At 35.6% G+C, this 26,005-nt stretch overlaps 1 long non-coding RNA gene across 4 annotated transcripts in view; it reads right to left on the bottom strand.

The window, feature by feature from the left end:
* LOC140609524 (uncharacterized) overlaps positions 1 to 26,005 on the bottom strand; it is a 167,232-nt gene that overhangs the window by 63,871 nt on the left and 77,356 nt on the right. For all 4 annotated transcript variants that reach the window (XR_012011333.1, XR_012011331.1, XR_012011332.1 and 1 more), the window contains exon 4: positions 24,132 to 24,292. This is a non-coding gene — a long non-coding RNA (uncharacterized lncRNA). The remainder of the gene's footprint in view (positions 1 to 24,131; positions 24,293 to 26,005) is intronic.

Genomic DNA, 26,005 nt, shown 5'->3' with positions numbered 1-26,005 from the left:
CTTTTACTGTATTTTGTAACCTCAAACTCAGGTTTTCTGATTGTCTGCACTATGAGATTAGCCAAATGATTAAGTTTTATGGGATGTATAGTTCAGAAACAAAGAGGCCAAGGATTTACTGAGTGACTTAATGAAAAGCAAGGTGAGGTCCAAAGCACCCCTTCTTAAATTGGGCTCAAAAGTACTTCAAAGAAACAGAAAGGAGGGAGGAAGGTCTGTACCCACAAGCCAGTTGGGTCTCATTTAAAATAACTATGCCTATTAATATCTTGAAAATGTTCCAAATTGTGATTCTAATAAACCCCTAATTTGGTTTTATATTTTCCTCAGAAATGCAAAAGTTCTTTTGTTGAAAGACAGAGCCCCTTTTTTTTTTTAAATTTTTATTTATTTATGATAGTCACAGAGAGAGGCAGAGACATAGGCAGAGGGAGAAGCAGGCTCCATGCACAGGGAGCCCGATGTGGGATTCGATCCCGGGTCTCCAGGATCGCGCCCTGGGCCAAAGGCAGGCGCCAAACCGCTGCGCCACCCAGGGCCCTTTAAACTTTATGAAGGAATGAAAATCAACTCAGTAGGACTTAAGAAAAACTGAGCCCTTCTCCACTTCTATCCATTATTTCTTGCATTCAATCATTCATTCATTCATTCAAACATTATTTCTTTTGGGGAGAACTTGAAGAATTGTAGTCACTCATTAATTAGTTATTAAACTAATAAATCAGTGAGAGGTAAATGCTTCAATGATACACCTCTAGGGAGTCATTTTTTTAAGCTTCATTGAAGTCGTAAAATATCTTTAATAAAATTATTCTGCTAAATCTAATACATAAAAATCCAAATTTTAATAAGAATGAATTAATGATGACTATTTACATTAGAAAAGAATTATTAATTGTACAAAGTGATTCACTATAGAAATCATTTAATTGGTGGACTGCTATTTTATGCTAAAATAGTAAGAATCTATATAAAATGAAAAAATGTAATATTTCTTTGTGGTAGAGTTGCTTAGCTTTTCTCTCAGAAGACCTTATTTTGTGAGATTAATACTTATCTGGGGTGGGCAACGAATTTTACCCCTTGTGTCAGCCTATTTGAATAACTGTTTTTAAAAGCGTTCATCTTCTGAGGTCTTTGTAGAATGAGGTATGAATGACTAGAAGGCAGAACTGGATTACTACAAACAATAGAAGAGATTAGAGAGGTTTTGGGAGATAATATAGAAAATGAAAGAGAGTCAAGAGTGAAAAGGAAATGATGAACAGAGAACCAAATGGGGATTTGATGCAATGAACTAGGTGGCCTGTCAGGACTTTTAGGTCTTGTTTTGTGGGAAGGCTGGGAATTCTGAGAAATACCACTAAGATCTGAGTCTGCCCTCAAAGTGGATACAAATGAGAACAGATGATTCCCAAGGGGACTCAATGTGAAATGCAAACATAAAGTATAATTTATACTCTAATCAATTCATGAAATATTATTAAACACCTACCAATGGCAGACAGAGGAAGATATGATGTCTAAATGGTATCTCTTAATCACATGGGGGTCTCCAGATGTGGAGTGATGATCAGATGGAAACCAGTGGCATCAGAGATGAAAGAATTCACCTGAGGTAGAACTAAGGAGATAGAAGTTTATTGAATATACCACATGGGAACCACAGGTAGGTAAGCAGAGAAGACGCTGTCTGCAGAGGCAGTGGGTAGGGGCTGTTCTTAAAAGGCGAGGTAAGAAGGCATGGTTGAAGCATGAAATCTTCCCTTTTCAGTAACTGTGCCTTGTTGTAAGTAGCCCTTGGGTTTTTCGTAAAATATCAGGGCCTATGGATATTTTCAGGGCATATGGATATTTTGAAGTGGGTTGTCCAATGGGCCTGTCTATATTCAGTCAAGGGGTTGCTGTGGGCCCTTCCTACATTCTATCACTCAAACTTGTTTGCCTAAAAGTGGCCTCTACAGAAGATTCTAAAAATTCACAGGTGAATAGGAATAGAGTCCTTGCCTTTGTACTAATGATAGACATAAATATAATCATAAACTGACCTAGTTTTGACAATATACAAACATATCACACAAAGTTCTGGAAAAGCTACTTAGAAGCAATTCAGATTTTCAAAGTTGATCAGGAAAATGTCATTAAAAGGTAAAGTTGGAGACAGTTAATTAGGTTCTAACAGAATTTCTGGAGGCCAGGAAGGAGGATATCATGGGTATCTATGGGGAATGTCAGAGGCCTATCCTAGCAATGCTCAGAAACAAAACCACAATAAGCTGGATTAAAGCAGACAGGCCCAAGATGGCTGACATAGCAGACCAGGAACCTCTGACCAAATAAGGAAGAAAAGGTGTGAAACTCACTTTCCTAAAAATCCCACCCTAAGTAATGAATATTCCACCCTCTTGTTAAAATAACTGTCAATAAAAGATGGAGACCCAAACCCCCTGGGAACGTGCAACTCTCTCTCCTCTCTCTCTCTCTCTCTCTCTCTCCTATGTGTGTGTGCTCTTGTGTTCTCTTTCTCTCACTCTGTCAGCTGCTCTCACATCTCAAGAGTGTACTTTTGCTTTAATAAACTTTCCTGCTGTGTCACTCATCCTCTCATCCTCTGTGTTGTGTCTGTCCTTGAATTCTTTCCCTTGAGGAGACCAAGAGCCTTCAGCGACATCTTTGGGATGGGCTATGCTGATGCCTCTGGGCTGGGGGTCTCCCGATTTCACTCACCAATAATAAGATTAAGTTCAGCCATAGTAAAAGAAGAATAGAGTAGACATATTTAAGAAAAAGAGAAATGGACAGGATACATATAGGAAGATTTCAAGAAGTGAGAAAAACATACCCTAAAGAATAAGGGCATGGGAGACTCCATATAGTTAGAGAATACAAGTGGTTATACAAGCTTGAAGCACAGGATATAAGCATCAAAATGGGAGATGAGATCAAGTCAAACAGGAATAGAGTGAACAAGTTTTATGCAATGTGCTAGAAAATCCGAATTTCAGTTCACGAACACACACAATAATAGAATAACATGAGTTCTGGGTCATGGGCTGAACTCATGACTACATGTAAGGGAAAAGAGTTTTAACAAATACCCCCACACAATAAATAAGTGGAAAAGAAAGAAGTGTCTGATTCCTCCCACATTTACAACTCAGTAGTTTGTATTTAAATTAAGCTTCTTTCTTGGAATTAGAAGAGTTGCTAGTTATTCATCAAACACAGTCCACTTATATCCACATGTTCAGAACTTAACATATAGTTGTTGTCAGGGAGCAATAATTCCCATCCCCTTCAAGGTCCTTCCAGCTGAACTAAGAATCAAATTGGCATGAGACAGATGAACAGAAGAAAATCAAATTTAATAGCACACATATGTGAATCCATGCAGACATGGCAATTCCAAAGACAGTCAGGCAAAATGAGTTATATATGTCACCCTGAACTAAGGAGAAGAGGATAGAGGTCTGAGATTTCAGAGGAAAGGAATTCAATTTATGGGAAGATGAAAAAGCATAAATTAATGAGAAAAAGAGAGGACCCTAATCAAAGTGGCCTTGCTAGGTTCTTCCTTGTCGACCACACGTAGTTCATACCATAATATGTAATGGTAATAGCTCTTTTCCTGGAGCAGGTCTTCTACCTAAATTCTTTTAGGCAGTTGTCAGAGAGGTAGACTTGTTTTCCTGAGTCTGCTGGGTTTTGATTGCTTTTAACCTCAAAATAGTCTTTATACTAATGTGGCCCATCTTGGGGTGAATTGCCTTTGGTTCTCAATAGTATCTCCATACACATCCATAGCATGATGGTTGCATTAGTAAAGGAACAGAGTATAATGGTTCAGAGTACTGGTTATTATGTTCTGCTGAATAGGAAGTGACCCTGAGGTACATGAATACAGCTTATTCTTTACTTCTCTTTTGGAAAATCATTTGTTTGCTTATTTTTATCTTTAAGGACCTAGTTTAGGATGTTTATTTTTAGATTTTTTTTTCTTTTACTATGGTCTTAATGATCAGGCACAGTTAAACAGAAAATTATTCTTATACTTGTTAAAACAGTGATGATGGTTATATTCAAAACTACTGCAACAGAAGTATTGCATTAGGAGAGAGAGAGAGATCAGACTCAACTCCAAATACAACCAAGACAAGTGGGAATTTATAGCCGAGGAGCAGACTAAGGGATTAGTCAATGGAAAATTACTAAAAGGAGACATGAAGGATAGGGACATTCATACTAGCATGACCTATATCAGGATTCTTGCTAAAGACAGGCCAAAAACTTACATATCAAAAGCAGGGGGTAAGGAACTTGACCAGATATCATGGATGATCAGATATGAATGGTGGAGGAATTTTCCTTAAACTGACTTAACAAAACTCTAGCTAAAACTGGGCTATGTGGACCTGGGAAAGACAGGATGGACTTTGAAGGTTAAGGTCAAGACCCAGTCAAGAAGAGGACACAGAAGAGCCTGACTAAAGTTTGGTCAAGGAGAGTCTTTGTCAGCACACTATGAAAAGAAAAAAGAAAGGAAAGGAAAGGAAAGGAAAGGAGAGGAGAGGAGAGGAGAGGAGAGGAGAGGAAAGGAGAGGAAAGGAGAGGAAAGGAGAGGAAAGGAGAGGAAAGGAGAGGAAAGGAGAAAGGGAAAGGAAAGGAAAAGAAAAGAAAAAAGGAAAGGAAAGGAAAAGGAAAAGGAAAAGGAAAAGGAAAAGGAAAAGGAAAAGGAAAGGAAAAGAAAAAGAAAAAAAGAAAAAAACAAAAGGGAAAGGAAAGGGAAGGGAAGGGAAGAGAAGAGAAGAGAAGAGAAGAGAAGAGAAGAGAAGAGAAGAGAAGAGAAGAGAAGAGAAGAGAAGAGAAGAGAAGAAAAAAGAAAAAGAAAAGGAAAAGGAAAGGAAAAGAAAAAAGGAAAGGAAAGAAAAAAGAAAAGAGGGATTGGGGTGAACTAGTGCAAGCTTTGTTCTGTCTACATAACTGGATAAGACACTTCAGGAAAAAAAGGATGGAATTCATAAATCTGCTAAAGTACATGCATCCACTAGGAATTGAAAAGCTTCTATACATAACACATCTTTTCTCTCCTGTGTGTACTATTTGTGATCAAGCAAAAAAGGCATAGGACACTTCAACCTTTATGCTAAAACTATATAAACATTTTCCCCCTTTTCTTCTATACAGATTGTTTTCTCTGTTTTTTGTTATTTCTAAATGCTATTTTCCAGTTAACATGAAACAATATACAGCAAAGATAAAAAAAAATTCTTTTGAAGGGCCTATTTAGTTTCTTTGCATGTTTGGTGATCTACTCAAGTTCAACTTATTAATACACCCTACAGGGAATACACTTTCTTGTCTGGAGTCTGTAGACCACCTTTAAGAAAAAGAAGTATTTAATAATCTCTAAAAGCAAAAATGTATCAGTTCTGTGCTTATAATACAATTTTTAAAAATTTTATTTATTTATTCATGAGAGACAGAGAGAGAGGCAGAGACACAGGCAGGGGGAGAAGCAGACTTCCTATGGGGATCCTGATGCAGAACTCGATCCCAGGACTCTGGGATCATAATCTTAGCCAAAGGCAGAGGCTCAACCACTGAGTCAACCAAGCATCCCTGCTTATAACACAAATTTAAACAAAACCTGCAAAAGGCACAGAGCAGTGAAAAGTCCACATGCATGTTGTTAGATACGATTTGTGTGTTCCTCAATTCTCTGCAAAAATTGTATTTTTTTTCTTAAGTTTAACTGGACATTTTTTTCCAGATTAGCTTGTAAAGGTCTTTAAACCAATCCCAGAGAGCTGTACTGAACAAATAATTAACAGAACACATAATCAGAGCCATAGGTACTTTGGAGCCACTATTAATATAAAAATAGTCTTTTAAGTAAATACTAAGTCGCAAAAAAACATTTTTACATGTAATGAGGGATTATTGTGATACACTGGAACAAAAATATTAAATGATCAACATATATCAAGCACAGTCAGAATGTTACATATTTCGCATGTTAGAATTGAGAGGAAAATGAGTAATAAACTAGGCATCCAGTGTAATAATTTAAATAATTATAATAATACAAAGAAACAAAGTATATAATAAGGAATAATAATAATAAGCACATAATAGACATAAAAGTACAGAGGCTTTTGTCAAACTTCCCTGTGATATCTTCACATTGCATCAAATAGAAGATCTCACCTTTATGTTTATCAAAGTAATCCAATTCTGGACAAAATCATAACTGACTATAGTATTCATTGAAATTATCAAATCATTAATTTTTGAAATATATTCTCTTTCCTTAGTTCCTATGATATAATATTCTCTTCACTTTTCTCCTCTATCTAGAGGCTTCTTGTCAGTCTCTTTTATCAGATTATCTTCTTTGTTTTATTTATTTTTAAGATTTTATTTTTTTATTCATGAGAGACACAGAGAGAGACAGAGGCAGAGACAGAGGCAGAGGGAGAAGCAGGCTCCATGCAGGGACCCTGATGTGGGACTCAATCCAGGGACTCCGGGATCACACCCTGACTGGAAGGCAGATGATCAACTGTTGAGCCATCCAGGCATCCCTCTTCTTTGGTTTTAAATATTGAAATTCCTCAAGTCCTTGTACGAGGCCCTTTTTGGGTTCAATATTCAGTTCATAGAAAATAATCCACTAAGTCATGCTTCAGTATCTTTCTAAAATCCTTTCAATTGGGATCCCTGGATGGGTCAGCAGTTTAGCGCCTGCCTTTGGCCCAGGGCACGATCCTGGAAGTCCCAGGATTGAGTCCCACATCGGGCTCCCGGGATGGAGCCTCTCCCTCTGCCTGTGTCTCTGCCTCTCTCTCTATGTCTATCATAAATAAATAAATAAATCTTTTAAAAAAATCCTATGAATTGCTATTGTATTCTTCAGGGACACTTCTTGCATATGCCCACTATATTCCACTGTCTGTTCAATATCTCCACGAGGATCTCACATAGTCCTCATAAACCAATGGGGCCAAAATTTACCCTATCTCTTTTCCAACAGGTGTCCAAATATGGTTCCTTATCTCTACAGAGCTTACTAATAATTCCATGCAGTTTTCCAGAAGATCTCATGTCACTCTGACTACCACCCTCTCATTCAACCTTGTTGGAAAATCCATCATAAAAGCATTTGGTTTTACTTTCTGAATATATTTTGATTTTATCTAATTATTTTAATTTCCTCAAGCAGTTTAGACCAAATCACTATTCTCTTTCACCTGAACCCTGCCATTGCCTTTTGACTGACTTGTCTCTATCAATTTTTTCCTCTTCCAGGTAATTCTTCATGCCATAACCCAGAGTGAGACCAGTCTTCTCTAATACTGTCACAGTACTTTTAGGAGAAATGTCAACAATCTTAACTTGATCTGCCTAGTTCTGTGTGGTCCACCTCCAGCCATCCTCTACTATTTTGTCTCAAACTTTCTATGCCTGAGCTTTCTGTTGTAGCCACTCGGGCCTATCATCTGTCTGTGCTTTGAACAACCCAAATCCTCTTCCTTTGCATCTCCTCAGTTAGGTTTCTTCCCGTGGTACTATCAGGAAGTTTTTAAAGTTTGGGGTTTTGCGTTTAGGTATATGATCCATTTTTAGTTAATTTTTTGTAAAACGCTAATTTTACCAAAAAAAATATAAAACAGACCCTCCCAATAGATAATTAGCAAAAATATGAACTGTGTTAATAAAGAGGAATTAGACCTATCAATATATTGAAAGATATTCAATCTAATAAAACATACATACATACATAAAAGCAGATAATACTTTTACCTATGAAATTATTATTAATGTTGGAGAAATCAGAAAGTCTAATGTTGATGGACATATGATGAAAGGGGCACTTTAATACTACTATTATTTGGAAAGTCATTTTTTATTATCAAAATTCTTAAAACACATGCTCCCTTTTATTCAGCAATTCCAGTTCTGAAAATCCTTCTTGAATTATTTTATATACTGAAATAGGTATATGCCTGAATTTGTTTTCCAAAATGGCATTTAAAATAATAAACTTTGAAATAATTTAGATAGTAATGGGGAAGTGCCTTTTTAAATTATCACATATTCTAATAAAGAAGTAACTCATATCCATAGAATATACTTTTTAAAAGATATATAAAAATGTAGTCTTTATTTGTAGAAAATAGTTTGAAGAAATTCCTACATTTAATCAGAATGCAGAAGCAGAATGGAAAAGTGTTTTAATTATATGATTTAAGCCATCCTCACTAAAATCATATCACCAACCAACCATATGATCATCTTTATGCCATATATTTTTTAAGTACCCCAAATTGTTACTGTTTGCACTGAATAAGAAATTAGATGTAGTTTTATTTTTATTTATGCAAATTCCAGAGAGAAAGAGATGCATTCCCTCTCCTTCTTGTAGAAAACAATGTATTCTGGATAATCATGTACTTGAATGTAGTGTGTGGCAAGTATTTCTTAGATTCCACCCAAGTGGTTTTTTAGGTACCAAAAATATAAGAGGGCATTACTTTACTTTAATTGGTATCAATTAGAAAGTGATCTCACAAGAGAAGATAATGTTAATTTCAATTCAGTAATGAAAGATCTAGGGACATATATCATTATTTATATACAATAATATTCATAGCTAAAATATGTTGAGGCTATTGTGCTAAGTTCTTTACATACACTTCTTCATTCAATCTGCCCACAACCACAAGAGATAGATATTATTATAATTTCCTCTTTATCAATGAGAATACTATGCCAGGGCAGCCCGAGTGGCTAAGCGGTTTAGCGCTGCCTTCAGCCCAGGGCCTGATCCTGGAGACCTGGGATGGAGTCCCACGTCAGGCTCCCTGCATGGAGCCTGCTTCTCTGTCTGCCTCTTTCTCTCTCTGCCTCTCTCTCTCTCTCTTTCTCTCATTCTGTCTCCCATGAATAAATAAATAAAATCTTTTAAAAAAAAGAGAGAGAGAATACTATGCCATGCAGAAATAAAGTAACTTTGCAAGGTCACAAAATCGTTTACTGAAATAAATATCTATGATACATAGAAGGTATTCAGCTTTCAGAACTCATACTTCTATAAATGTTCTAGTGTATATTTCTTCATAAATGACATACTAACAGTTATCAGCATCCACTTTAATCAGATGAATATTCTCAGATTTATTCCTGCATTGAGTGCCAAAACTGGGACTGCCAACAATTTTTCTGACTCTTGGTCCCATACTTTACTCACTATGCTCTGACGAGCTATATAAACTCTCTTGCAGACTAAGACAAATCCTATGTTGCACAGCTGGTACTGAAAAATGTCACTGTTGATTAGATATTTTTAGTCATTTAATTTTGCTCTATAAGCTAGATTTCAGTTCTTCTTCATAACTGACACATATTGTTCCTGTCTTTTTCTTCTGTCCACATTTTTCTTTAGGGCATTCATTATAAGAAACATGACATGTTATTTTTAATAATACATAACCTGCAGAAGGAAACCAATAAGAATAAAAGTAGAGTCTTATCCAGGAAAAATATTGTTTTGGTTAACTTACCTTAATTTTGCAAAATGTTTGCTACAGGATTAAAACAAAACAAAGTCCTAAATCTGAAGACTAAGTAGCAGTTTAGAATAAAAGCATTATAACTTAATAGATCCATATAGGAAAATGTGAAGAAATTCCAAAATCTTACAAGAAGATATTCTGTTTTTTCAACAGATACCTGGGTACTCACTATGGGTCAAAATCATAGCTAAGAATTTCACTTGTGGGAATATATGATGCTTTGGGTAAAAAGAGGACACAATTTGGATTTTTTTCAGAAAATCGAAATGTGTAGTACTTTTTTCACAAATTAGAGCTTGTCTTATCCTCAAAGTATAGTTTTATAACTGTGTATGGATTTTCATATAAATTTTATTAAAAAGAAAAAAATGCGATTTCAGTTTCATAATCCTAAATTCAATATATATCACACTATAAAAAAGAGGATACTTTTATGTAGATATGATTAAAGAACTCAAAATAAACTAAATTAAATTTTTATTATCTTGATTTGAATCTCACTTTTTTATACAGCATATATTTCAAATGAATTATTTGGTCAAAAATAATTAACAATATCCTGTAAATTTTCATAATATATTTATAACTTCCTGAATTACTACTCTTGACTAGTCTTTTTCACATATAACCTTAAGATATTTTTAAGATTATAAAAAACTATAAATGAGTAAAAAAATGTAAACCTTCAATATGAAAAAAATATCTTGATATCAGAATAAAGTGACTTTATGTACTATCATATATGTATGTGTATTTATTTCCTTCTTTTTAAGATTTTATTTTTAATAATCTTACACCAATCATGGGGCTTGAACCCACAACCTGAGATCAAGGGTCACAAGCTCCAGGGACTGAGCTGGCCACATGCTCCTATTTCTATAAATCACAAGTATATAGATAAATATCCTTTTGATACATGAGAGACACTATCTAAGGGTTTACATTTATTAGCTATTTTAATTTTCACAATATCACAAAAACTCCATGAGTTAAAAAATATTAATTGCCACATTTTGCAAATACGTATATGGAATTATTGATTTTTAAAAGGGAGGATGAGAGGTCCTTGAAATGGTGGTCCACAGAGTCAGACAGCCTGACTTCAAATACCATTACCAGCTGAGTGACTTTGAGCAAATTACCTAATTTCTTTAACCCTCACTTTCTTCATATATAAAATGGAAATAATAACAGTATGTACTTTACAGACACAATGAGAGTTAAGTTCAATAAATTAAAAATGCTTAAAAGAGGATATGTAACAGTAAAGATTCCATAAATATCAGTAAATATTATGCTATTTTGTTCTGCAATATTACCCCTTTCTATGTGAATATACCTAAAACCATAATTTTTTTTGCAGGAGATGCATAGTATTCTGCTTATATTTTACTGATCCCCTTTTGTTGTTATTGTGTTGTTCTAAGAAGATTTTGATAACTGAAATCTCAACTTAGAAAGGCCCTGGAATCTATAGATGAGAGCCATCAATCATCTTCTTTTAGTTCAAATCACAATTTACTTTAAATACTTCAATGTATTATACTGATATACTGACCAGGTAGAAATGGACAAAAATGCTTATTATGCATTATAAAATAAAAGGAATTTTTGTTGCATCTTTCTGATTTTTAAAATGTGGTTTGTAATTCTTGATTTTCATCTGATATTTCTGTCTTCATGATAATTATGAGGATAAAATAAATGACAGTGCTCATTTCAGCTGCTGGACTTCCAGTGTGGAGCAGAGGATGGTGTGGGGCTATATATGTTCTAACTTTTCTCAGTGAAGTGTTTGAATTTTGTTTTCATTTATATGTAGTGTGTATCTTATCACAGACAGCATTGGCTCTTCTACCTCCCACCTGTACCAAAATTCACCTACGTCAAGTTAAGTAGGTGCAAAGCCTATCCTTTTAAATCACGCTGAAAACCAAGCTAGATCCCATGGTCATTTCTCTTTAACACAAGTAATTATATACTTCCATTGTTCTCTAATGTGGGACCCGGGGCAGTTCAGTGTGAAAATGAGCCTCATTAATCCCATTTTTGCAGTTGGGTCCAAAAACTGTGAGATGGCAACATTTTTTTCCCCACTGTTAACTAAAGCAAATGCTACAGAGACTCTGATCTATTTCACCATTTAAAAGATCTACTATTGCCAAAATAAATGGATTAGGGACACATTGATCAATTGTATTCAGCACCACCACCTAATAGTGCTCCAGACCAAAGTCAAATGGATTCGTATTCCCTCTGGTGGGGTAGCAGAACAATCTTCAAAAATTAGAAGTGTTTCTACTTAGTCCTTATTTTAGTCTTATTCCACACTACACTGAACATTAAGTGCTTCAGAATAAAGTCCTCTGAATTACTCTTGCCAGAGAAATATTTAATGATATTACACAGGAATTGTTAAATTTGATTCATGTTATTTCACTGCAATTTACATATCAGTATTGACCAGTAGAAATATATGAGCCACATAATGTAATTTTACACTTCTTAGAGAACTTATTAAAAAAAAGTAAAAGGAAAGGGGTGAAATTAATTTTAATAAACCTTTTATTTAACCTAATGTGTCCAAAATATTAATATTCCAAAATGTAATTAGTAAAAGAACTGTTAAGGAAATATTTTACATTATTTTTCTTAGTATTCTAAGTCTTTGAAATGTGAGGTTTATTTTTCACTTATAGCTCCTATAAATTCAGACCATATTTCAAATATTAAAAAGCCACATGTGGCTAGTGGTTGCCATGTTAAACAATACATATTTCTATATCTGTACTTGTATCTATCTGTATCTATATCTCTACATCTATCTATCTGTCTATCCACATATCTATCTCAATTTAAGTCCTCTCTGGAATAGGATAAAACAAACATTTCGAGTAAAAAGAAAAAAAAGTAGCCAACATTTTTGGCATGTAATAGTTTGCTAAATAATTTAATGCACATACTTGTATTTGATTTGAAAATGAGCACCATTGTTTTCCTGCCATATCATAGCAATTCCTAGGATAGAATGAGTGATATATGTGTAAGAGAAAATTAAAGTTTACTTAGAGCTAAACTGACAGTAGCTATTTCTACAACTGAAGATGAGTTACATAATACGTAATCTATAGAATTGGAAGGTAAATACATCTTTATACCAGCCTCATCCCTTAGAAAGACCTATGAGGGAGACAAAAAAAATGAAATTCGGGGACACCTGGGTGCTCAGTGGTTGAGCACCTGCTTTTGGCTCAGATTATGATCTTGGGGTCCTGGGATCAAGTTCTGCATCAGGATTCCCCCCTCCCCCCATCCAGGGAGCCTGCTTCTCCCTCTGTCTATGTCTCTGCCTGTCTCTCTTTGTCTTTCTTGAATAAATAAAATCTTTTAAAAAAATGAAATCCAAGTAGATGTTAAGCCCTGTTCAGGAGAGCATAGAAAAGAGTTCTGGGAAGCCGCCATCTTTCAGTAATTTGCCAAAATGTCCAACACAAAAAGAAAGAGGAGAGGTACCCGCTATATGTTCTCTAGGCCTTTTAGAAAACATGGAATTGTTCCTTTGGCTACATACATGTGAATCTATAAAAAAGGTGATATTGTGGACATCAAGGGAATGGGCACTGTTCAAAAAGGAATGTCCCACAAATGTTACCATGCAAGACTGCAAGACTCTACAATGTTACTCAGCATGCTATTGGCATTGTTGTAAACAAACAAGTTAAGGGCAAGATTCTTGCCAAGAGAATTAATGTCCGCATTGAGCATATTAAACACCCAAAGAGCTGAGATAGCTTCCTGAAGCGTGTGAAGGAAAATGATCAGAAAAAGAAGGAAGCCAAAGAGAAAGGTACTTGTGTCCAACTGAAGTGCCAGCCTGTCCCACCCAGGGAAGCAAACTTTGTGAGAACCAATGGAAAGGAGCCTGAACTGCTGGAACCATTCCCTATGAATTAATGGTATGATAAATGTAAAGAAAATAAAAGACCTCAGGACTGTAAAAAAAAAAAGAGAAGAAGAAAGAAAAAAGAAAGAAAGAAGAAAGGAAGGGAGGGAGGAAGGAAGGAAGGAAGGAAGGAAGGAAGGAAGGAAGGAAGGAAGGAAGGAAGGAAGGAAGGAAGGAAAGAAAGAAAGAGTTCTGGATTATGCCCACAGACCCAGCTAACTCTGGAGACTGGAGTTGAAGAGGACTGCCTTGGTCTACATCAGAATGCATGTTAGTTTGCTTACTTAAGGGTGAGTGTGAGAAAACTCTCATTGCACGGTTGAAGGGGCAGCTATAGACATGGCCAGAGTGTAAAGCTGATTTTGGCAAAAATATTTGAAAAGATTCTCAAAAACAGACTTTTTAGCTTTCTGTCCCTTGCCTTGTTAATAAAAATAACTTCTCTCACTATTTTTCACAAGAAATAAGTCCAAATATGTTTCATTTTTCAAATCCTTACCTCATATTATAATGTCTCTGTTCACTACTTGCCATATGTCTTCCTACTTTTATCCTCACCCATTTTTCTGGTCTTGTTTTTGAAGCTTTTACCTTAGTGAGAGAGAACTGTAGTGTGGACATCAAAGTGTCCAGCAAATGACTGTACTGTTAAAATATTAAAATTACAACCTATTGTTATGAATTGCTATAAGTTTTATTTGAAGTGTTTTAAGGATCAAACCTGAGAGCAATTATTTATCTAGACACAAATAAATATTTTCCTAAGATAAAGCAGTAAGAGTATGGTCGCCATCACCTTGTAACTTTTTACTAAGTATGAGGCTTGGTTTTAGAAGTTAGGACAGCAGCTCAACTCTGAGGCTATTGTCTCATAAAAGCCTCACTGGTGCCTCTTCATCCCTTTCCTTTATTTATTTTTAAGTCTGGGAGGGAGAGAAAGAGAGAGAGACAGGAAGGAAGGAAGAAAAGTAGGAGGGAGGGAAGGAAGGAAGGAAGGAAGGAAGGAAGGAAGGAAGGAAGGAAGGAAGGAAGGAAGGAAGGAAGGAAGAAATGAAGGCAGGAAGGCAGGAAGGAAGGAAGGAAGGAAGGAAGGAAGAAAGAAAGGAAGGAAGAAAGGAAGGAAAGGAAATTTAAAAACCTGCTATTTGCTATTTCTCTGGGCTGGGTTACCTGATCCCACTTTCCCTGTGATGACCTAGCAACCAAGCATAAGACAGATCCTTAAAAGCAGCTAAGGGTGATAAATCTATAAAGAAAAGGTAGATTTTAAGCATGATCTTGCTGGGTGTTACAGCACATTAGAGCTGACTGGAATTTGAGATTTCTTCCTAGAATCTTATTTTGGAAGGTACTGCAGCATGTAAGATTCTCTTTGGTTATTGATCCACCTCTTGAGAAAGCATGCTAATTATAGCAAAAACACAGCTGTTGGTAAAGAAACACAAACTGGCTCTGTGGGATTAAGAGATAATTTAGGTTAAAGCCTAAAGTGGAGGCTTACACTTTCCGGGAGAGACACATGGCAATCTCTTGGGGGAATAGAAGACTATTACTAAATCATCCAACGAAGGGAGATCCTTTCTAGGTATTGGGTAGTGTGAATCTTAAATACTAATCAACTTTGCTTTAGATTGAACAGGCATGGCATTCTCTGTCAAGCCGCAAACCCTAGCCTTTGTGTGTGTGTGTGTGTGTATGTATGTGTATGTATACATGTGTAAGTTTGTGTGTGTGTGTGCGTGTGTGTGTGTATACTCTAGACAGGTAGGAGCATGGCATTGCTAACTTCTGAAGTTGTCAAAAATCCACTTTTTACTCTAAGTCACTAAATCAATGGTTCTAAGCTTCAGGCCTCTTTGAAATGCTGCTGAGCAAACTGTTCTCTGACTTTTTTAGTAGCTTCCTTCGTAGATGCCACTAACTCTCCACCTAGATGCTCTTCAACCCATATCTAACACTTGCCACCTCCCAGAAAATTGCAGATGTCCTTTCTTCTTTTGTCATTGTCCTCTCTTCCTCAGCCATGGGTTTATTGACTTTTTAATGTAATCTTTTATTTTTATTTTAGTTGGAAATAAAGAGGACACAAAGCAAATGCGTGAGTCTGGTCTTCCATCATGAACTAGATGACACATAAGTCATGTAGCTTTATCTTTTCTTTACAAGTCAGTAATTAATTAGTGTACAGTTGTGTTAGCTGAAAATGTGGGAAGGGATAAGAAGTAATCTCATGGGAGATTCCTTTATTCATTCAGCAAATATTGAGCATCTTACAGATCCTGGTTGAGAAAAGGAATCCAGAGTAAAAGAGAATCAGAAGAAAGCCATGTCAGATTTGCCAAGGGACACATTTTCTGGAATTGCTAATGGTCAAAGGCATTCATTGCTATGAGGTACAAAAATAAGAGAAGGACTGATGCTGTCCTAGTGTTTTGATCTCATCAGGCTGTGTGGGTCCACACTTGTCCACATTTGCATCCTCTACATCTTCCCTGTCAACTCAAATTCAAGCTTTCTCAATACAATGCCACAGCTCTAGTTTTGGTTTAAAAAAAAAAAAAAAAAAGACATACTAAATGAATTCAAATTACAAGTATTTCCCTACAACTGTGTGTGCAAACACTCCAAATCTTCTTTATTTCACTTTTCTAGTTTTACCTCTTTTAAAGTGCTGGAACTATCAAATATCTCTCTGGCTCTTTCGATGAGTCAACAACAAAATGCTGTTTAAACACTGATTTCACTGTATGATAGCACATAAAGATATGAATGACAGTCTTTTAAATAAGATTTTATGCTGATACAGTGAAAATATCTGTGATACTTTAATCATTTTATACAATTTTTGGGGATGGTTGCATGCCTTTTGCTGATCTCTGAACCTCAGTGCTTTCGAAGTACAAAGTAATGAACTAAAAAGAAGTTACACTAATGTTATTTAAGCTTCCACTGAACTGGACATAATAGAATATAATTTTCTTCCAAGTCTCAAGTATAACCCCCCAGAATATCCCCAATAATCAGCTCAAGCTAAGATAAGGAAACGCTAAGAACATTTATCTCATAAATTTGAGCTTCAAAGGGTTATCCTGAACCCTTTCACTGTCACAGAAGTATCTAAGCAAAGGTCAGGCTCTCATTAAAGCTTATCTGAAGCCAGAGTTATATGTTATGGTTTATTGCCTCAAGTACCAATTAATACAGAATTAAAGAAATGAAAAACCAGTGATTCATACCTTTGCAGGCCAACCTTCATACTTCAGCTAAAACTAAAATATTAATTGTCATTTTAGTCATGTAATATTTTATTAGGCACTTAACTCTGTAGGTTTTATCAAAAGATATATAACATTCATTTTTAACAAAATGCAGAGGAGATTTGGGGAACATTTACTCAAAAGCTAATAAAGTAAAATCTTAGAGGTATTTTCTAACCAGTGACTTAAACGTGGACATAAATTATTAATGAGGTTGAAATGCTTAATAATAGGGGACTGGAAGGAGGCTATAAAGAATTGCTGAAATATCACCATGATATCAAGGGCGAGTGTCTTCTTAGGAGGCATCCAGAAAACAATAAAAAGCATAATTGCACACTGTAGCATGAACAAATTTTGCCTGCAAGGGTGTTGTTGATGGTTTGCAATGTGGAAGAAAGGTTGGTTAAAGACCACGGCAAAGTGTATGGAGGCATTCTCTCATTACTGTGATTTTATGCAACCTGGAAACATTCTCACCCTTCTAGTAGATAAATGCTGACCTGGTATGGCTAAAAACCTCCAAATACTCGCAGGCATATTTTACATGTATATCAGCTTCATGATCAGCATATACTCCATACTACCAGGTGCCCAGGGCCAGAACCCGCCAGCAGGCTAAACGCCTTCTACCTTTGCTCCTGGAGATCCCTATATTCTGCCTCTGATCTGCATGATTGTCTGTCACAGTAGCAACCTCCAGAAAATGGAAGCTGTCCCTCCAAATATTTAACATCCCTGCAGCCACTGAGTCTGCAGATGAACTCAGGAGTAAAAGAAAAAGAAAAAAATTCTCTGTAAGCAGCAAGCAAACAAGGTTTTAGGAAGAAAATTATTCTTGATAAATTGAGTCTCCTTGGGATATGCATAGATAAAGATGGCTTTTATATTATAATTGTTATTTAAGAGACAGCTGAAGTCGGTCGTAAGCCTCTTAGGGCTTTTTGTGACTGAGACACTCGTGCCCAGTTTTGGAAATCCAGCTTTGTAAAGACCTTCACGTTGGCACTAGCTTAAAATCTAGCATACTTTGTCTGTTTTAATAAGGGATACGCCGCTAGAAGTTGATGTCTTCTGTCTATTGCCTGATACAAAGGAAACATTTGGCCACAATAATTTGCTCTTGTGTGACTGCACTGCTCCCTTGCTTCTTAGTCTAAGTCCTCCCTTTCCATCATCCTTGTCGCAGGTCAGCACAATGAACGCACCTAGGGCTCAAGTGAGGGAAATAAGGTTACCCAGAATGTATCTAATATCTCTTCAGTAGGAATTAACAAACTCACTTCCTTAGTGTTCAAAGTACATATTTTGTCTGAACACATAAGGGCACACCCTGTTATCAATTTCATGTATTCTATAAAGATCAAATATTTTACTTATATTATATATGTATGTAAATTCTCTAAATTATCTGAGAATATAAAGTCTCTCTACTTTGTTGTTGTTGTTTTTTTTAAAGATTTTACATATTTGAGAGCGAGACAGAGATGTAAAATTGGGGGCAGGAGGCAGAAGGAGAAGCAGACCCTCCCACTGAACAGGGAACCTGACTTGGGGATCAATCCCAGGACTCTCTCGAGACCACAACCTGAGCCCAAGGCAGAAGCCCAATTGACTGAGCCACCCAGATGCCCCTAAGTCCCTCTTATTTGAAATAGAAAAGTTGATTTGTGCCAACTGACTTCTTCAAATTGCAGATAAGGAGAAACAGCACTGTAGCTTAAGCAAAAAAATAAACAAATAAATAAATAAAATTTAAAAAAAAGAAAGAAAAGAAAGAAAGCATGGTATAAATGTAAATAATGTAAAGAACATCACACTTCTATCCAAAGGTCTGGTATTCAAGTTCTACCTTCTACACTTAGCAGTTTTAGGTTCAGTAATCTTACTTTCTTCTTTTTTTTTTCTCATTGTAGAATAGGAATAAGAGTGCCTGCCACATAACAAATATTGTTAGAATTAAGTTGAGGCTTTTAAAAAGCTAAAGAATGATACCGATGCTGATGCTGATGATGGGATGCTGAGTTGTTCTATCAAGTCATTGTCTGAACAGATTTTGGCTGAAAATGTCTTGTTGTTGTCATTGCTATCATTGTTCTAGGCTCCCTCCCTCTGCCTAATTTCCTTAGCAGAAACAACATTTTTCAGGCCCAAAACTGATACGTTTGATTGGATTAATCTAAAAACTAAAAATACTGCCACCAATGCTTCCTTGTACATTGGGCTATGCTAATTTCTAGGATTCTATTCTCATCTCCAATTTCCAATTTGAAAATTCTTGCTTTCTAACCACAACTTTCTATACTTCATCCCCATTCTCACTTTCACTCCCAAAACACTTACTGTTAGGCATTAAAAACAAACAAAACAACAATAATCCTTGGGTTTTCAAGTATACCATCCCCTGGTACCATTCTCTGGATTCACATTCACTTGAACCTATTGAAAACACTACCTCACTCCCTGGACCTGCCACAATCTCCTCAGCTAGTCTCTCTTTCTATGGTGATCAGTTTCCCAATTTGTCCTATTCATGTTACCAAGCATGGCTGCAGAAACTACTCAAAGGTGCTGACTGTCTCTGCTACAAATCTAGGCTCTCCAGACTCCTTTGTTTCTTTAGTTTGACAGTGATCTATAGGTTCATTTCTAAAAGCCACCACACACATTCTGTGTGAAGGTTATTCCAAACCTTTACCATTCTCTTCCACTCTTTTTGATCAGTACCAATCTACTGCCTCGAGCAAATGATCTAGCTTTTTATTACATCATGAACATGGAGGAAATAAATAGAAATATTCTCCAATTTCCTGCCTTCCCACCTCAATTAAGGATCTCAGATTATTTTCTCCTGCCTTAGAAGCAAAGAAACCACCCACTTTGTGGTAGAGGCCTCTCAGCCACACTCATTATGACAACTCTTTCCTCACCCTCTAGCTTCTTGGTCTGTCAAAATTTCCTGTTCGTGTGTCTGTCTTTTCATTGGCTCTCTCATCTCAGTAAAAAAAAATCTGTTCAAACAAATGTTAGCTCAAGCTCACCTCCCATAAACTTACTGACTCCTCACTATTTTTTTTGATTAGTATCCTGAAAGAGAAGGTGTTGAATGTGTTATAACTGAAAATTTTGAGGTGTCTGTAGAGATTGTTTCAGTTTCCATGTTGCTCTATTACCTCCCTAGTCTCTTATTTCTCTTAGGACTTTATATATATATATATATATATATATATATATATATATATATATATATTGAAACTATATATATATAGTAATTGAAACTATGGGAAAGGATGAGTAAGCCTTAAGAGAAATGATACACACACACACACACACACACACACATATGTATAAACACATGCAAGCTTTAATTTCTTAATAGTATTGATATCAGTTACAACTTTCTACCTGGTATCTTTATCAGGATTTCTGCAAGCATCTCAAATTCAGAATGTTACAGTATAAAATTTTGGATACTCTCTCTCTCTCTCTTTTTTTTTTTTCTCTGTTCTAAATTAGGTTTCCTTCTTTTTCATCTGAACCTTTGTTTATTTTTTAAAAAGATTCTATTTATTTATTCATGAGAGACACTGAGAGAGAAGCAGAGACCTAGGCAGAGGGAGAAGCAGAGCCTGATGTGGTACTCGATCCCAGGACCCCGGGATCATGCCCTGAGCCAAAGGCAGACACTCAACCACTGAGTCATGTAGGCATCCTGTACTCCTAAAGATACTTCAAGATCCAACTCTAATATCACTTCTTCAGTAATCAATTAATTTATCCATTATTATACATAATTACTCAACTCATACTGAATTCCTCAGGTGGAACATGAGCTGTTACTGAATACTGGAAAAATAGTAATGAATCAAATGGATACATTTCCTTGGCCTCATGGAACTTTATTGAAGTTCCATGAGGAACTACCTTGACCTTCCTGTTATGAATAAATCCCTCCCTTTTTAGGGTCATCATGAAGTGTTGTATAGTCTAATATTATAACTAATTATAACATTTTTAAAAATTTACAACATTATTTTTATGCCTTCCTTGGATCAGTTGAATTCCTTGAGGACAAGAACTGGTTTTGCATAGGTGTGTCTGAATAGATACATGATATTGTTGCTTTTATTTTTACTCTAGCACATGAATCTTATTTCTTTAATGTTCATTGTTGCTGTGTAAAGTCAGTGTGGAATCCAGGGGGCCATGTTATAATTATGGACCTGAAAGTTTAAGAGTACTTGCTCTGAAAAGTTGTGTTTGCATAGATAGGTTTCCTTGCAAAGAATTATCTTTTTCAGAAGTTGATAAACCTATTTTATCATTCTTCTTAATATATAAGAACTGAAAAAGAAGAAACTAAGAGTCAGATGAGTTTCTTTACCTTAAGGTTACTAAATTACAAGTTTTTGGTCAAAATGTGTGGACATCAAATTATACATTGTTCAATTAACCCAGTTTCTTAAAAATTTCTTAACATTTTTACTTTCTTTTGGGCACAATTTGAGAAAAAAAAATAGAAGTGCATTTAGTTTAACTCAAGAGTACAATTAAAAGAATTAGCTTTGGGCTGTGGAGACACAACCACCAACATGAAATCGCCTCAGAGCTCAATATTAAAGAGAAAGTTCTTACTGGGGGCATATGGGACATTGGGATTTGGAATGAAGAGGCATAGAAAATACAATGAAAAATCGTGATAAATATTGAAGAAAATATCTATCAGGTTGCTTATTTTACCAAAAGATGCCAAGTCCATCTATAACTTAAATTTCCCATCTTTGATATGATAGATACAGCTCACTCAGGTACCAGCAACATTTTAATATATTATTTAGTGCTGGTTAATAAAATATTAATTAAATATTTTAGTGATTTTAATAATTCTTCTCTACTTTCTACTTTTTTCTGTGGGAAGTAAATAAAAGTAGGACTACTTTGCAACGGTTTTATAGAAACTTTCTTCAAATTGTCAACACCAAATCATAATATTTTTCAAATAAAAATATAGTGAAATTCTAGATTATTAAAATTTTAAATGTTCGAATTATAGCCATCACCTTTCATTTGAATAAATATTCATGTTTTATGATTAAATGATTGTATGAAATAGAGAACAGAGATAAATGTAACTACATAAGCTGTTTATATGACCATGGTGGTATAAATATATATTTAATAGTCTGTATAGAAGAAAAATGGAAAACTGACTGATTTTAAAATAGGATGATTAATATCATTAAAAAAAATCTTGTATTGGGGCACCTGGGTGGCTTAGTGGTTGAACATCTGCCTTTGGCTCAGGTCATGATTCCGGGGTTCTGGGATCAAGTACCGCATTGGGCTCCCTACAGGGAGCCTGCTTCTCTCTCTACCTATGTCTCTGCCTCTCTCTCTCTGTCTCTCATGAATAAATAAATGAAATCTTAAAAAAAAAGTCTTATATTAGATGAGTGCCCTTTACTTTGTAATATTTAATCCCCCAAGTCACAGCAAGACAGAATTTGAATGGTAGTGTGTAATCCTGAGGCAGAAGCTACTTTTAGCTTAGACTGTAATTATGACTGGTGGATCTGTCCCAGCCTTCTTTGTTGAATCCTAAATTAGAACTGTTTTTTTCTGTCCACATAAAAAGAGGAGGAAGAGAAAGATAAAAGTAAGAAGGAGAAGAAATGAGAGAGATAGGAGGAGAAGGCCAAATGTTTATTTCATATAGTGGTCCTCCAAGAATTTATAGCATCTGAATCTTTCTCTAATTTTCTTTACCTTCTTTTCACATTCTAAGTTTCCTCGTGTTCTCTTAAAGCTATCCAACAGTCCATATTCCCCTTAAAGTATGATGCTTATAACTAAACAAAAGATTTAAGGAATGAAGCTATCTCTTTCAACCTTTAAGTCTTCTTTATTCTCTCCCCTTTTATTAATGTTGGGGTTTCTCAAGTTACTACCCCTTGTCTCTTGTCTTCTCTTCTCATAATACTTTCTCTTCCTGGGGAATTATACACATTTTCTAGATTACATTTGTGCTGATCACTCTGCAATTAAATCAATTGCATTGATATTGCTCATCTGCTGAACACTTTGATTTCAGGTCTGTCATTTCAAATGCTAACTGTAAATTGAACACACGGTACATCTTTCCAAATATATTCTCTTCCTTTGCTCTGGTTTCTCATGATGAAAATGTAATCAACATTTTAAGCTCTTCTTACTTTGAATCATCAAGTGCAATGGGTCAATAGTTTCTATCTGTTGCTATCTGGCTTTATGATTTATTTATCCTCATTCTAGGTTGGACCCTCCTAACTGGCTTCCATGCCCCCACTACAAATTTCATGTTGCTTCAGTCATTATTCTAAAACTATTTTGATAATCTCACAGTCTTCTTCAAAGTAGATTTTCCAATTTACAGTAAAGTTAGCATGACTTTAATTTCTTTACATAACATTCAGCCACATACTATGGTGCCAACTTTGTTTTACTCTACATAAGAACACAGCTTATGTTATTTATTGTTATTTAGATAACAATAATAATGATAGCAGCTGCCATTTATTGGATATGAGGTATAAAATGAGTATATTTCATAGATAGCATCTCAGTTCAATCCTCATGTTAAACCTGTTATATAAATTTTATAGTAGATATATTTTATAGTTGGGGCTTGGAGAAGCTAACAAATGCTCCCATGGTTGAGTGGAAATGACAGGATATGAACCTGAAAGATTCTGAAATCTATAACAACTTTCTTTTCCTTATGTAATGTTGACCCTCAGAATGCATTTTAACCACCAAGTATACTACACTCTAATTCAGATTTCACTGTTATTCAGTAAATGACTCATGCTCACTGTTTCAGAGCTATCTTGTTATCCTCTCCATGCATCTATAATTCAGTTTTTCTAGAGTATAGTGTAAGCTTTAATAACTCAGTCCCTATGCTCATGATTTCTCTTAATGGAAATTCTGCCTACCTTCCCAGGCTTAGATCAAATGCCAGTTCCTCATAAAGCCATCTAAAATTAAACTAGTTGAAATTAATGTTTTTTTCTGTGGTTATTCATTGCATAACGTTTGTAACCCTATTACTGAACTAAATATATTTAACTTCAATACACTACCCGTTCCAAGCTTAGCAGAGAACCTATCTTCTTTATCTTTCTAGCATCTGGCAGATATTCACTGATATAGTACATGCTCAACAAATGATGTAGAACAGATGCTTAAAAATTATATTTAGAATCAAATAAACTCTAGGAAAAGCATATCTAAGATAGAAACATTAAGGTAATAAAGCCTTGCCTTTTTATTATGTAACATAGAGTGCAGATTGATGACCCCAAATAGAATACTTACTTTAGCAATCTGACATTTCTTTTGAAAGCAACCATAATCTTTTATTCTGTCCAAGAGCTCATCATCTCTATTTACTAATTCATTTCCTTGGTGTCAAAGGAGAGCAATCTGAAGCATTTGTGCCTTTCTTCTTCCTTCTCCTCTCCAAGGCCTTGATAATTCTAAAGTAACAAGTGGAAAATAGCTAATCAGGATGGCAAATTTCACTAATTCAGTTATGGGGAAACATGTTGCTAATGCCTTATAGCTCACATTCCTTTGGAGTCCTTCTATTTAAATAGTCATAAGAGATGAGCAAAACTTTTAAAATATTGGCGACTCAGACCAATTTGGCTTCACTATGCATAACAGACATATTTGAAAACCAATTCCACGAACTTTGGGGAAAAAATAAGTATGAAAACCTCAAATGTCAAAATTTGTTGATAGATTTATCAACCTTATATGCCATATTTTTCTTAAATGTCTTCTTTTGCTTCGAAGAGTAAGATTGCAACAAAGTATACATTTATACAGTTTTCCTAAACGTAAAATGTTCAAAAATTCAAAGTCACACCTTAGCAGTAAATGACACATCATGCTGACAAATATTGTCATATAAGGAAGCATTCTTTTTTCCATCAAGTTTGACTAATTGTTGTTCATTATTTTATTATCCTCTGAAATAGCCTAAAATCTTTTTCTTTCAATGGGAAGTAAGAGGGCAATTTTAAAATGTAATAATGGAGTTCCTGCCATTTCTTTTCCTCCACAGGAAGAAAACCATGCCAAATCCTGTTCTCCTGAAAATACTGCCATGAAGGGCTGGCAAACCAGAGCTCTCTCAGAAACAGAAATGCAGCTGCAAGTATTATGTTTGACCAAGCCCTTCTTTTGGTTGCTCTTTCCTACTTTCTTTTCCTTCTTCTGAATAGTGCTGGTAAATTAGCATGGGGAGATCACGTGCTGGATTTTGGGCATGTGCCTTCAGGGCTTGGAGCCCTAGCCTTCAGGAGTCCTGCTGAGTGGGCCATTAAACAAATGACAAAGAAAGAAGAAAACAGTCCTCCTTAGCATAAATATCCAATGATTGATGATAGCTTCTTTATTTATTCCTGCCCAGAGTGCTTGCAAGTCGACTCAAAGAATCAAATGCTAGCTTTAATACAAATCCCCAGGAAAACATTTCATATTTCACACAACAGAGTCAATTCTCTGAAGTATATGTTCTTTTCCCTTATGCAGAAAGCAATAGCATTGTGCCCCGTCCCCTGGCATTGCCCTTTGCTTCTTTTGATGCTTGTGTTGATTTCAGCTATTAAGCCACACACCCCACCATTATTTTCTAAATAGTTTAATAGATTGAACAAGTGACATGATTAAGCAATATAAGTAAGAGATATATCTGTCCAGAATTCAGTGACAGAATTTTAGAAGGTTTTTTTTTTCCCCTTTTTGATAAAGAATGGGGATGGCCACTCAATATGCACGGGACATCTTCCTTCCTCCAAATAACAAGGGCCTCTCCAGCAAGCAGTAGTCTACACCTCTACATGGCATAGAGGTCTTCCTCCTGCCCCCGCCCCCAATGTAGTCAGCAGAATTGTGTTCCTGTTCCCCTTCTTCTGTAATTCCCAGCACATTCGGTGGATTACATACTGTTTATGCATCATGCAGCCTCCCTGAGCCCTGTTTCTTTACAGTACTTACTCCTGCTGCTAAAAGGAAAATAGGCTCTGACAATCCTCTTTGGCTGCCAAAGCTGCTGCCTCTGAATGAACACATCCTGCTTCCAGGAGTCAAGCTGATCCCTGTGATCCCTGAATCCTACAGGAGTTCAAAAGAATTCTGTGCGCCTCAAAGGGCAAAAATTGCTATTCGTTTAGGATTTACAG

This window comes from Canis lupus, chromosome 18, assembly GCF_048164855.1.
Source record: "Canis lupus baileyi chromosome 18, mCanLup2.hap1, whole genome shotgun sequence".
In the NCBI taxonomy this organism is placed as follows: domain Eukaryota; kingdom Metazoa; phylum Chordata; class Mammalia; order Carnivora; family Canidae; genus Canis; species Canis lupus.
This window is presented reverse-complemented; position numbering and strand designations above follow the sequence as displayed.